Consider the following 13,290-nt stretch of genomic DNA (forward strand, 5'->3'; position numbering starts at 1 on the left):
TTTGCACAATCAAAATGTATAAATGTGACGTTTTGAAAGCATGTTCAGGTTTGAAAGTGATTGCGTGATTGGTATTTTCTTATATCTTGTGTTCAAAATTGTGTTTGACCGCTACATCACAAAATGTAAGCAAGTGTACCTAAAGGATGACTCACGTTAGAAAGGCCTGGGCCCAGGCCGAGGCATCCGACACTTTGTTTCCTATAGAAAGCATCATTTGATTACCATCATCTGACGACCGGTCAGGCCTAGTGGGTAGTGAGGTCAAATCCCGGTAAGTGCATTTATTTGTGTGATGAGCACAGATATTTGTTCCTGAGTCAAGGTTTTCTATGTATTTAAGTATTTGTATAGGTATTATGCATATCCTTGTCTGAGTACCCACAACACAAGCCTTCTTGAGCTCACCGTGGGGCTTATTCAATTTGTGTAAGGAGGAGGAGGATTTGAGGAAGGAGAATTTGCCGTCCTCGAAACGTCGGAGGTAAATTTAAAACTTAATTTTACGAGATTCAGTCCCGTAGTTGTGAACAATAATGAGTAAAAATTGTGAAATATTAAATCGGTGATGTGTAAGGATGTCCTTAATATTTATTTATCACGTTTCACTCGATAGAAAACGAAGTGCTGGAAGCCTCAGCCTGGACCCGGACCGTTCTAGCGTGAGGCATCCTATAATCTATATACATAGGTATGTATTTTGATTGAGATCAAGTATTAGGTGTAACTTTCTATGTTTTGAGGTTCAGTATAATCAAAGTAAAAGTTAAAGTATTTTCCTAAGTGAAATTCTAGTTGTCTTTAAGATAAATGGGGTACTAAAACTAAGCAAAATTGCATATATTCATTACTGACAGAGGTCTATTTGTCAGTGTCGTTTTAACACATTTTTACATGCTTTCGATTGTAGAAGCAATGCTGGTTGTGGCAATGTTGCTCTGGTAACTCAATAGAGAAATATAATAATAATCACATAATGTGAATTACAAAAATATTGACATGCTGCCGGCGGCATTGCAGCACGTTACTTAATTGTGAAACAAACTTAACCTAATTACGATTTTACTTATTAACCTTTACTTCGTTGTTAGGGTTCCGTAGTTAACTAGCAAAAAATGTTTTCATGTCTGCCTGTCTGTCTAAAACGAGGATGTTTTTTTCACCCCAACCAGTTTTTCAGAGGTTTTAAATATTTAGGTATTTTAAAACTTTAAAACGAATAGGTGGTACTATTAGAACACAATTTTCAATAAAGTAAATATTTTCAGAAATAATCGCTCTGAAAGGAAAAAAGGGTTCCCCTTTCTAACTATTGAACCGGGGGATCAAAAAGTATATTTTTTTTATCATAAGAGTAGAACTTCATAAAGACTGAAATCTAAATTCAACATGATCATGATTAGGTTTTAAAAAAAAGTCATGCCTTGTTGGTAAACGACGAGTGCCGCAAAGACACACCCTTTTGAGCATGGCCGGATATGTTCTTGGCTCGATTTTATGCTTATACCTGGTCAAGCAGATCTTGTCAGTAGAAAAAGGCGGCAAATTTGAAAAATGTAGGCGCGAAAGGATATCGTCTCATAGAAAATTTGAATTTCGCGCCTTTCTCTACTGACAAGATTTGCTTGACCGTCTATAAATCCAAAGTTTGGAATGCTTCCTGGTACTGGCTGGTACTGAAATTCGATGATTACGCTTCTTTAAAGGTGGTCTCACATTTTGCTTAATGAGAGAGTGAGACGCAATGACATTGGACAGATAGAATACTATCCTAATTCAGATTGAATGACAGTATAGTAATACACGGTGTGGCCTGTAACACGAGCAAAGAATTAAAACATAGATTGTACTCCTCAAACGGTGACACTTTTGTTCAACAACTTTTAAAAATAATGAAGTATTTAGATTTCCTATTTTTCATACAAAATAAATATTATCTTCAATGGACGCCATCGCCACGCCATATTAGTGTGATTGACGTTGCTTGTCACGCCTTAAACATAACCAAATTCGCAATACATTGCGTCTTAGAATAAACTTTAAAGTGTAATAAAAATCAAACGACAAGTTATTTTTAAAAGTCGCTGAACAAATGTTGGTCAGTATGAGGAGTACAGCCTACAGTTTAATTTTTTGCTCATGTTACAGGCCACACCCGGTATATCGACTAACATGAAGCGCATCCAATGTTACAATCGGAAGGTGACTAAAAGGACTCCTTGAGGAAAAAAAAATGTTCATTGCTCTCCCTAGAGTTATACTTTCGGCAGACGGATTTTGTATTTCCCGTCGAATCAAAGTGAAGAATGGCTATGAAATCAAATTCGGATGCGATGCAACGATAAATCTAACATTATTTTTAGAGTTCAACTGACAGGTTTATTTTTTCAGGTTGAAATATATATTCGGTATTTTATTTAAAAATGTGACCTGCATGCACACTGGTCTAAAATTTATAACATTTATAAAATCTATAAAATGAGAAAGTGATGAAATAACAAACTGCATGTTTGTACAAATTTAAGTAAACACAGGTCTAGCCGAGATACGGTACGGTACAGTTCAGGTGAAAGCTGCAGTGGATAGGTTTGCTCACGAAAGTGCCAGGAAGGCAACCAACAGAGGAACGAATGGCGTCGTGATGTGGAGCTCGTCATTTAGCGTCACTCTGTCAAGAGTGAAACGGGAAAGAAGAAGCCGAGATACCTATGCCCGGGCCGATTCGTGTTAGCAGGTTTTTATAGAATCGATTTACTACTTCATGTTATCGTGTACCTATAAACCCCTGTACGCAAGTCGGTAGTTCTGGTTCATTTAATTCGATTTTTCGCTCGAAAGATCCTGTTGAATTTATAAAAAACCGGCCGAGGCATTCCCCTTTTAAAGTTTGAGATGTTGAAAAATGGAAAAATGTAGCTTGGTATAGCGTAGGTGTAGGCGTAGCGTAGCGCGCCCCACTAAAAATATTAGCGACAAATTTTAATAATATTAATTGAAAGGTCTACTCCCAAATTCTCCCTCGTTGAAATTGGTAAACATAAAATGTAAAAATACCTATTTTTAAAAGTTATTTTTGTTTCACGATTATACTTACGTTATTAGGCTTTGATGGACGTTCCTAAATTATTCAAGTCTATTATTAGCAGCAAGCTGTAGGAAGTTTGACGCCCAGAGGGCTTTGTAAAAATAATTGAAATAAGGTAAAATTGCTAATTGATTTAGGATTAACTTAAGCGGTTCATTAAAATTAAGCTGTTTTAAACGAATACCAACGCTCCATAAGGACTTACCTACCTACGTAAAACAACGTACGTTAGTCAACACACTCTTATGTAAGGTCCCGATTACAGAGTAGGCATAGATATAAGTAGACATACTTACGTTCAATCCATTTTCTTTAATTTCAAAAATCGATATGTCACAAAGTCACATCATTAACAGACAAACATACCCAAATACCAAGAAAGGTAAATAAACTTGCAAAGGAAATGCTTACCGTTTTAGCAGCCATGATTATTTTTTCTTTTCGTACAGTCGCGACTTACTGCGGTCGGTCTGGCGTTCACTGCTCCCCTGTGGGACAAGGTTATTATTATTGTCGAGTAAAGCTAGCAAATCTCATTTTAATCAAAAATTCATGAACCGTTTTTGTTTTATGTCTCCTTTAATGCAACATTGCCTTAGAGTCTTTGCATAGGTGAATTTACTTACGTAATTATATTTTATAATATTTCGCTGTCTGATGAACGTGACGTGTGAGTCGGGAGGTGGACTGATGACCTGGTAAAGGTCACGGGAGCCCGCTGGATGCGGGTGGCGCAAGACAGGTCATTGTGGCACTCTTTGGGGGAGGCCTATGTCCAGCAGTGGACGTCTTCTGGCTGATATGATGTTGATGATGAACGTGATGAGGTACTAAGTAGCCAATAACATAACAAATCATTTGACGCAATTGGAAAACGTGATGCATGACAGGAGCTGTGGTCTTAAGGGATTTTTAAGAACTTGATTTCCAGTTAGATTTCAATTCTTTTATTAGCGAATCCGTTAATGAACTTGGCATTCTTTCACGATCCCACTAAGCACATAATTTTCACCACACCAACGCGAGAAAAATACTAACCGTAAAACATTACAAAACAAATCCAAACTAACGCTTTTCAATATTAATGGAGGAAATAACTCAAAATTTGCATTAACTTATTTTGCCGCTCTTGTGGATAAAATGTAAGTTTTTAGGGTTCCGTAGCCAAATGGCAAAAAACGGAACCCTTATGGATTCGTCATGTCTGTCTGTCTGGCCGTCCGTATGTCACAGCCACTTTTTTCCGAAACTATAAGAACTATACTGTTGAAACAAAAAACAAAAAGGATAGGTCTTCAAAAATGATATTGAGGTTTCTAATATCATTTTTTCTAAACTGGATAGTTTGCGCGAGAGACACTTCCAAAGTGGTAAAATGTGTGCCCCCCCCCCCTGTAACTTCTAAAATAAGAGAATGATAAAACTAAAAAAAATATATGATGTACATTACCATGCAAACTTCCACCGAAAATTGCTTTGAACGAGGTCTAGTAAGTAGTTCTTTTTTAATACATCATAAATCGTAAACCGCAATTTTATTATGTTACTTGCTGCTACGGAACCATTCATGGGCGAATTGGGCGAGTCCGACTCGCACTTGGTCGCTTTCTCATCTGTTTTTGAAAAATAAAGAAAGCCGGTGTGGTGTTTTCACTTTCATTTCTTTATAATTAATATATCAGAGCACGACTCCAGAAGGACGTATTGCAGCGTTACAGTTACAGTTCGGCACGAGGTGGCATTTTTGTCGTTATGTTGGTACTTGGTAGACTGGTCGAGCAGGTTTCCCAACTTGATTTGAGGTGGGAGCAGCGTGGCTCCGCCGCTGGTAGTTCTTCTTGATCGGACCGCGCTAGAGATCGGACGTTATCGTTAGCCATACCTCGTGTCTAACTCGCCACGTTCCTGAAGGCTTATACCTGAAGGATTATTCTGAAAGCTTATAGAATCCAACGTTCTTTAACCATTCAGCTAAGTGTTTTATTTCAAGTGTTATTTTAATTTCTTATGTTACATTACAAGCTTACTTTTGTGAAATAAAGAAAGGATGTGTTGTTTTGAAAAGATGTGTCCCGCTGAGTTTGTTGCCGGTCCCATATAGGGCTAAATCTTCTCAGGTCAGAGGTGTAGGGTTGGAGCCGGCCTAGTTTGACTTGAATAAAGATTTGAACGGTTTTATGAAGGTTTTATGTGATCTTTTTATTTTCAAATCAATCCTTTTAATTCTAAATAGCAATGAGTTCTTTTTATCGTTTAGTCCTAAAATATGGTAGGCACTAGTATGGTTAACGAGTCCGAATGTTTATTTCATGCACTGGTAGCAGTGGTAGCATACTAATTTAGCTGTGAATTCAATACATCGAGTTACTACGCCCATGCGCCCACCGCCATTAGAACCCTTTTTCCGACAAATATATAACCCACCCAGTATATCAACTATTAAAAAAATCTCCCTTTAGTGCATTTCAAGTATTTATTTCAAATGAATAAGCTAATTATAAGCTATTTATACTTACCTACCTAAGTAATATCTTTTTAAATTGTATCTACGAAATCGAAACAACGACCGATATAATTAGATCACTCAACAGAGCGACTAGGAACAAAGCATCGTAGAGGTACATTACTGGAACAATAAGTGTAATAGCTAACATAGAGGTAGGAGCCCACATAGTTTTAAATGAAATTATTATTAGTTTCCAACCGTTGTCCCGTCTTTTTGACTCGGCTTACTAGACTAGAGGAACTTAGAAGCTCAAAAGTGGCATAGGCATTAGTTAGGGTTCCGTACCCAAAGGGTAAAAACGGCACCCTATTACTAAGACTCCGCTGTTCGTCCGTCCGTCCGTCCGTCCGTCTGTCACCACTGTCACCAGGCTGTATCTCATGAACCGTGATAGCTACGCAGTTGAAATTTTCACAGATGATGTATTTCTGTTGCCGCTATAACAACAAATACTAAAAACAGAATAAAATAATAGATTTAAGTGGGGCTCCCATACAACAAACGTGATTTTTGACCGAAGTTAAGCAAAGTCGGGCGGGGTCAGTACTTGGATGGGTGACCATTTTTATAGATAATGGTACGGAACCCTTCGTGTGTGTGCGAGTCCGACTCACACTTGGCCGGTTTTTTTATGATAGCGACTTACTTTATGCACCATTTGTAACACACACGGGCCAATTCGAGTTTTTGTTCTGATTCCGATACTGTCAGTGATGTTTTTGGTTGAACAAATGTCACTTTTAACACTGACAGATCAGTATTATATCGGAATCAGATCGCACAACTAAAACTCGAAATGGCCCGCTATTTAATGCACAAAACGTAGTCTCGAGCTCGTTTTTCCTTACGGATGTCGTGCCCATTTTCTTCGCCGCCGTAGAGGTAAGATACCAGTATTATGCTGCTAGTCCCCCTATCGGCGTTGCTATCTCTCGCAGCTGTCGACAAACAAGTCAGCCGCGTTTATCTGAATGTTGACCCCACGTGCGCTAGACTCGCTGGCGACATGCCGGCAACAGTACACAGAACACGAGGTGTTTTCTCAACCTTCACTTTTACTTTATATAAGACTGACCCGGTTATGAAGAAAAAATGTAGGTCAGTCGGAATGTATAAGGCAGGCAATACTTTTTTTTCGATTTCGCCGGGGTTAACTCCCATAGTAAAAGTTGCTCATTATGGGCGATTGTGCACTACAATGAATTTTACTGTCCGGCAGTCCGAGTTTTCATGGTCCGATATGGCATGAAAAAAACGGATGATTGGCTTGTGCACTTGTCCGTCTTTTTACTCGCAGCTGCGGCGCAGTGGCATGAAAAAAACGGATGATTGGCTTGTGCACTTGTCCGTCTTTTCGCTTCCAGGTGCCGCGCAGTGGCATGAAACACACACCCCCCCTAGCCCGCCCCCGCCCGGCCAAGTCATGAAAAATACTAATTCCAGACGCAGTGCACAAGCATAAACACGTTTTTCATAGCTGTCATCTCGGACCGAAAAAAGACTGTCCGGAATGGGGAAAAGTAAAATGTCGGACGGTAAAATTACGTCTAGTGCACAAGCTACTATATACATTTAATGGCGTGCTATATCGGACCGTAAAAACTCGGACTGCCGGACAGTAAAATTAATTGTAATGCACAATCGCCCTATGACTTATACTTATAAATTCACCTCGCAGAACATGGCTACTGAAAATAATTTACCGTTACGTATTGGACCTTGACAAAAGTGTCAACAACGGTTATTAAAGCAATATTCTGATTAATGGATGACTTACGCTAGGACGGTCCGGGCCCGGACCGAGGCATCCGAGATGTCTTTCCTATGACGGCTGATCGGTGATCGCGTGGTGCTTTCCATTGAAAACGCGAGGCGCCGGAAGCTCCGGCCCGGGCCCAACCGGAATAGTGTGAGTCATCCTTAAACCGGGAGCCTAGAAAAGCTCCTCAAGCGCATCCCGTTAAAAAATCATAAATATAAAAGATATTGAGTTGGCGACCAAGAGCCAATGAACGAAAAAATGGACTGAAAAAAGAAGAACTGGATAACAATACGAGTATACCAATATTGATATAATCGCATGACGTAAAGTTTTCTTCAATTAGGTACATTGTTTTATATACTTTAATTCGTCAAAACCTCCTAAAACATTTCACTAAATAAAGTAACTATTTTTTTTCTACAACGAATACTAAGGTAAGTGTTGAGTGATACAGCCAGCAGAACTATTAGGATCATACATAACTAGAGCGAGCAAGGTTAAATATTAAACACCTTAGTTTACATGTGTACTGTGTAAATAAAATCTGTATACTGCCCGCTAACAGTAGCTCCGGCACACAAATGGATGATTTTGGTTGGTTTGCTTGCCCTAAGCTGTATTGTTGTGAGGCCTTTAGGTAGAATAATTTCAGTTTGATCGTTGGCTTTGTTCAAATTAATGTTTTTTTAATTTTACAAGATTGCAAGCTTTCTGTAAGCTATCTCTAATACTGGTGTAACTTCCTTATTTTTAACTATTTGACAATCTATTAATAAATATTTTGAAGATGTCGTAAACAATCAGTTGAACACACCTTGGTGTGAGTATTTAATCTAGATTGGTAACCAAGAGCTGGGTGGGGTGGCACTACGTTTCAACCGGCTTCTTAGATATTAAACAATTAGCTACGAGTACCTTAGTACTGTTCAAGTGTTTATGCTTAGTTACTGTGTATGTATAATAAATGTAATTTTATAAGCCAACCAAAATATAGCAGTAAATCTAAAATTTAACTTTTATTTATAAAATAATGTATCATGGACGGTATCATGTTGTGTTTCCGGCTTTGGCTGTGGCAACGGGGAAGTTGCTTTGAGAAGACAAAGTTGAAACAGTTCCCGGTATGCAACCACACAGACGTAGTTAAATACTGGTAACTTTGGAAACTCATTAGTGCTGACTCTGATTTTGAATCCTACTGGTACTTATATTACAAATAAAATACCTAAGATAAATTAAAACACGAACGAAGGGACGGAAAGTAGGACCATATGTACTGTAAAATAGTTATTTCTTTGACTGAAACTTTACTCAATCTTTGTTGTTCAACCAACCATGTCTTGAAACATTACCTATATGTACATATATGCAGCTTGCGAAAGGAGCGCCAATGTGGTTAACCGCCTTATTATAACAAAAAACATAAATATATTGTATTTATATGCAAAAAACATAAGCTATAAAAATAACGTATGAAAAAATGTTCCCTGGTTAATTCCTAAACAGTTTCTTTTTAAGTAAAAGTCGCACTAGGTAATCGATTATCGCTGTACTTATAGCCACCGACTGCGTGAACGTGATTAAATCAATTTAGCGAGACACGTAAAATCAAACAAAAATGTATTAATGTATGTACATATGTATGTGTGTATGTTAAGTAATAAAACAACTTAAACAACACTTTGCTAATAACTATTAATACCTATTTACTTTGTTACTTGGACCAGCAAATAAGTGAAGTTAAACATTGTAACAGTAGTAGTTTAATTCCGGCCTCTCGCCATCACAAATGGTGGCAAATTTAATTCACTTCTAACTAAAACTTTGACGTGGGTAAACTGTAAACGTTGCCAGAGAACCGTTGTTTAGTTAGTGGACTGTTTAAAATATCTGCTGTTATTTTTTGGTTTGTGGAATTTATTTTGGGTATTTGACTGTATTTAAAATAAATTATTTTACACCATGCACGAAATAAAGTGCCTGCAGATTAATAGAGAAACGTAGACAGCAGTTATAGTTAGGCACAATTTCTAATTTAATACCCGTATAAAACTATAAAGAGTAGGTAATTTGATTGTGACGTCAGATGCTAGTATTGCTAGTGTTTCATATAAATTCCATAGGTAGTAGCAAAATCGTTTTACAGTTCGAAAAAAGAAACTGATTTGACTAGTAGTCAAATACCCTATTAGTTGTCTCTTGTGTGTCCTACTAGTTAATATCATTAAGATGAAAAGGGACGATTTTCCATACAAACGTTGTCCCCATTTTCCTCTCTGGATATTGATATCATAGAAAACATTTTTACGCAATTTAATGTATTATAACGATAGCTGTGTTTTTTTTTATATATATTATAAGATGTATGAGTTCTTAAAAATGTGCATGAAATTTGTTATCCGCTCCTAACTATTGTAATATTTATAATAATAAATACGAGATTATGATTGTATGGAGAAGCGGTCATCTACTATCGTCTATCATTTAATCAACAGTTGATTTGTAATTTTTCATTTTGGAATTCACGGGCCTATAAATCCCGGTCTTTTGATAGGCTTGCGTGGGGATATAGATCCAACACGTAGAGGCCCCTTGGAGAGCTTTAATGTCATGTAGAACGCCTGCTGGAACCCGTTCACAGGCGCAACAATAAACACCCATGAACCGGTCGCAGCAGGCATTGGGACTATTGTAGAAAAAGTGAATAGTATACCGGTCTATGGATTGAAGTTTGGGTGGACAATGAGACTGGGCTATTGTAGAGAAGTCCGGACACCTGCCATAACAATGCTAAAACACGTTATCGAGGCAGGTGGTGACTTGCCGCTGACTAGATGGGCCCCTGAAACTGCCGTCGCGAAGACGACCAGGAGCATCATCGGTGTGAGCGGCTCAGGGGTGTCGAGAGGTGTGCGCCGCTTTCTACCCAGTGGCTGGTTGTGCCTCCTCGCGTCTTATGCATGTTTCACTTCCACCCCTGGAGCATATAGCTCTAGCGACTCCTCTCTGGACGGCCAATGAAGGCAAGCCAGAGCTGAGAGTCCTGCGGGTCCCCTTGGGGTCCACTCCCACCGACGAAGACACGCCGGAGACGGAGACCCTGACCGACTCTCGGGAGCACTCGGGTCCGTGAGGTCGTTACTCCCCAACAGCTCGCCACAAGCTGCCCTTGTAATTTTTATCATTAATTTTGTCATGATAAATTGTTTCCGAAATCCTATTATAATAACATCATTGAATAGCTACTAACTCCCACTGCTCCAGTAACAACTACCTGCGTGTCCTCATTCGACTATTTCCTTCATTTTGACTACATCATCGTCGGGTCGTGCTGTTGAGAGGCGATACATATCGCTGGCCCAATATTACAGGGTTCTATGTTTCACTTTTATCGAACTGAAATTTGAACATTGTCATATTGACATTAAGTCGAATTTCAACTATCTTGAAAATGTAACATATAACTCTGTAATATTGGGCCAGAGATATTTCTAGCTGGATGCCATCGAACAAGAGATTTATTAGATGGTTAGGTGGAAGAACTGTAAACGTACAGGCGAATGCTTAAAGTAACTACTTTAAATATTCATCAACATCTTACCGAGACGATTTTAAAGAGCCCCAAACTCAATGAGAAATTGAGGATGCCTATTAATGGGTTTGTAACATACCTACGTGCATGAAAACATTGCAAGTTAAATAAAAGCTTGTAAAAAATCGTCATTTTATTCAATAAGCGTCAGCATTGCAATTTGTACACGTTTTCTTCCTGTTTATATTATTAAGTTAAGGCATTTTGTTAAATCAGCTCCCCTAATGACTGGCGTTTCGCAAGCCTCGTTAATTTTTCAACCCCTAGCTTGTTTTTAAGGTCTAAAAGCTCTATGTCTAATTAAGAATTTAATTAATTAAGTTTTTTTACCAGCATCGTTCAATTTGCAGGTTAATTGCTGTGTACGGAGCAAATTAAAAAACTAAAGAGTTTTTGAAAGTTAACACGTGTTAGTCATTTGTTTTGAGTTAACTTTGGCACACGGATAGATTAAAACTTTGATTCATATATTTAATATCTACTTTTGCACTGCAAATTACCGCCTAACGCAATGAAATAAGAGCGGAAATCTATTTTTACATAATTGTACTTATTTTTTACGGTATTAACAAACAAAAGCAATAATATTTTATATTTGTGTCGGTTATGGAGTAATCAAAATAATTTTCACGTCATTAGATATTTTGGGTTGCCGTTATGGCATGGGTGCGGAAATGTCGGTTTCCTATGACCCAGTTTATTTCCAAGTTATTAGAAAGTTTATATTAAAATAGACACCCATTTGTAGTTTGTTGGTACGTTCAGTATATTTACATTTGAATATTTCCACAAATGTATTTGAATAACTCAAAGCCAGGTAGGGTAAAAGCCTTGGACCAAAAATAATAAGGTTTAAAAACACAGAAGTTAGAAACAACCAAAAATATGTTCGAAATATTTTTCGCTCCTCACTGCTATAATAATTAAAAAATTGGCATAAATTAAATTTCCACGACTCCCGTTGTTGAGCTTTTTCCGGCCAGTTATTAATGAAGGTGTCTAAGTCGTGGAAATCAAGGGGAGAGGCCTTTGCCCAGCAGTGGGACACTATAACAGGCTATTAAAAAAAAAATAAAAAAAAATGTAGGGTCATGAGTATAGTCAATATACAATACGGATGTGTTGGTCGTATTTGTCCACGTGACAGCGTGATAATGACAGTGTCTGTCTCTTTCATTTGTGTGGTTTTCAAAAGTGATACTTATTGTATCATGTGAATAAAGCCATCCAAGATTAAAGAAAAGTATATATGGCCACGTCACGGTTAGTCTCTCCGTTAGTCGAATAAGTCCCATAACTGCTGGGAGGTCTTTAAACATACAACGCGGAAAATCGTATTAAAAGAAAAGCGAGTTTTCATGTGTGATTTTAGCATTAGATACAGTTTCATGGCCTGCCACTTAACGGTCCAGCCCATGTAGCGGAAGGTGCTGGGGGTGGGATACGGCGTTGCGTGAACAAGAGATTTCCTTTGGCAGGATTGGTCCTTAGGACCCTAGGATAGATTTAAGAAGTGGAGCCACCGAGATTTTTGATGTAAATTTTTAGGGAGGGGCTCTCAACTTGATCTTGATATCTATGTCATTTAAGCTACTAGGCCAAGTTTGGTATCGTTTTCGTATAAATCGGGGATGCCGAATTCATTTATGATATCATAATGACACCATTCCGAAGTAAAAACATAAAATGTGAAAAAAATACTTTTTTTTAAATTCCTCTTCACGCCTAAACCGCTAAACCAATTTAGTTAAAATTTGGTACAGAGATAGTTGCAGTCCCAGGGAATAACATAGTATACTTTTATTCTGAAAAATCATCCCTTAAGGGTGTGAAAAGGGAGGTGGAAATTTGTATGGGGATCCAATAATCGCTGAACCGATTTAGATAAAATCTGGTATAGAGATATTTTGAGTCCCGGGGAAGAACATAGGATACTTTTTATTAAAAAAAATCTCTCAAAAGTGAAAAGGAAGGTGTAAGATTGTATGGGAAATCAATAACGGCTGAACCGATTTAGATGAAATCTATGTCTACATCTTTGATTTAGTTGAAAATGATACTAAACTTGACATAGAACCTATACTTAAAAAATATTAACCTCAGACGTCACCGACCCTTAAAACCCCCCCACCCCCCACCTGCATCAAAAATCTGGGTGGCTCCACTTCTTAAATATATTTTAGGAACACAAAGATTGATTCTACCAAAGGAAATCTCTTATTCAGTGAACGCCGTATTTGACCTTTTTATGGCTTGAGCACACTCCACTAATGGTATAACAATAACCGAACAATAGCGAACTATAATAACCCCATCCCATCAAGGATAATGACGACCACCTAAAT

At 38.0% G+C, this 13,290-nt stretch overlaps 1 long non-coding RNA gene across 1 annotated transcript in view; it reads left to right on the top strand.

The window, feature by feature from the left end:
* Positions 1-4,373: 4,373 nt before the first annotated feature.
* LOC134802917 (uncharacterized) overlaps positions 4,374-13,290 on the top strand; it is a 428,476-nt gene continuing 419,559 nt past the window's right edge. Inside the window, exon 1 of the long non-coding RNA XR_010145905.1 lies at positions 4,374-4,607. This is a non-coding gene — a long non-coding RNA (uncharacterized LOC134802917). The remainder of the gene's footprint in view (positions 4,608-13,290) is intronic.

The sequence above is a fragment of the Cydia splendana genome, chromosome 2, assembly GCF_910591565.1.
Source record: "Cydia splendana chromosome 2, ilCydSple1.2, whole genome shotgun sequence".
NCBI lineage: Eukaryota > Metazoa > Arthropoda > Insecta > Lepidoptera > Tortricidae > Cydia > Cydia splendana.